We start from the raw sequence: 767 nt of genomic DNA on the forward strand, positions 1-767 counted from the left end.
ACGTTGCCGTACAATACTGTTAGAACCAATATTGGACCAATCAACGACTGAGATTTAGTAATTGCTTTAAGTTATGACACATAGGTTATAAGGGCCTGAGCACAATAGAGGAATAGGAATTAGATATTAAGATTTTAACCTATCAGAAACTGATTACATCGGAATACACGGTTTCTGATAGGTTGAAATCTTAATATCTAATTCTTGTTCCTCTATTGTGCGCAGGCCCTAAGTTTAGCTAAATGTTTGCATTGTAACGATTGTAGAAACCAATCAGCGCCAAATCTAGGTTTAGTTTTAACGAAAGTTTGGCTAAACTGGAGATTAAGGCAAAAGTGGTAGAAACGGGCCTATAAAATACTCAGCTCACTTCAGACTCAGTTTTACTTGTATGTAAATGGAAAGCAACTATTGGCTACACATTGGCATTGATCATATAGCCAATATTGTGTAACGATTGCCATGCAATATTGGCTATACATTAGCATCTATTATATAGCCAATATTGGCATTGCATTGGGAAATATTGGCCAATGTATCGCCAATGTAGAGCCAATAATGGATAATGATTGATATGCAATATTGGCTGTACATTGACATTTATTATATAGCGAATATTGTGTAACGACTGATATGTAATATTGGCTATACATTGGCATTTATTATATAACCAATATTGGCATTGCATTGGAAAATGTTGGTCAATGTATCGCCAATGTAGAGCCAATATTGGATAATGATTGATATGCAATATTGGCTATACATTG

This window comes from Trachymyrmex cornetzi, unplaced genomic scaffold (genome assembly GCF_001594075.2).
Source record: "Trachymyrmex cornetzi isolate Tcor2-1 unplaced genomic scaffold, Tcor1.1 scaffold2560, whole genome shotgun sequence".
Taxonomy (NCBI): domain Eukaryota; kingdom Metazoa; phylum Arthropoda; class Insecta; order Hymenoptera; family Formicidae; genus Trachymyrmex; species Trachymyrmex cornetzi.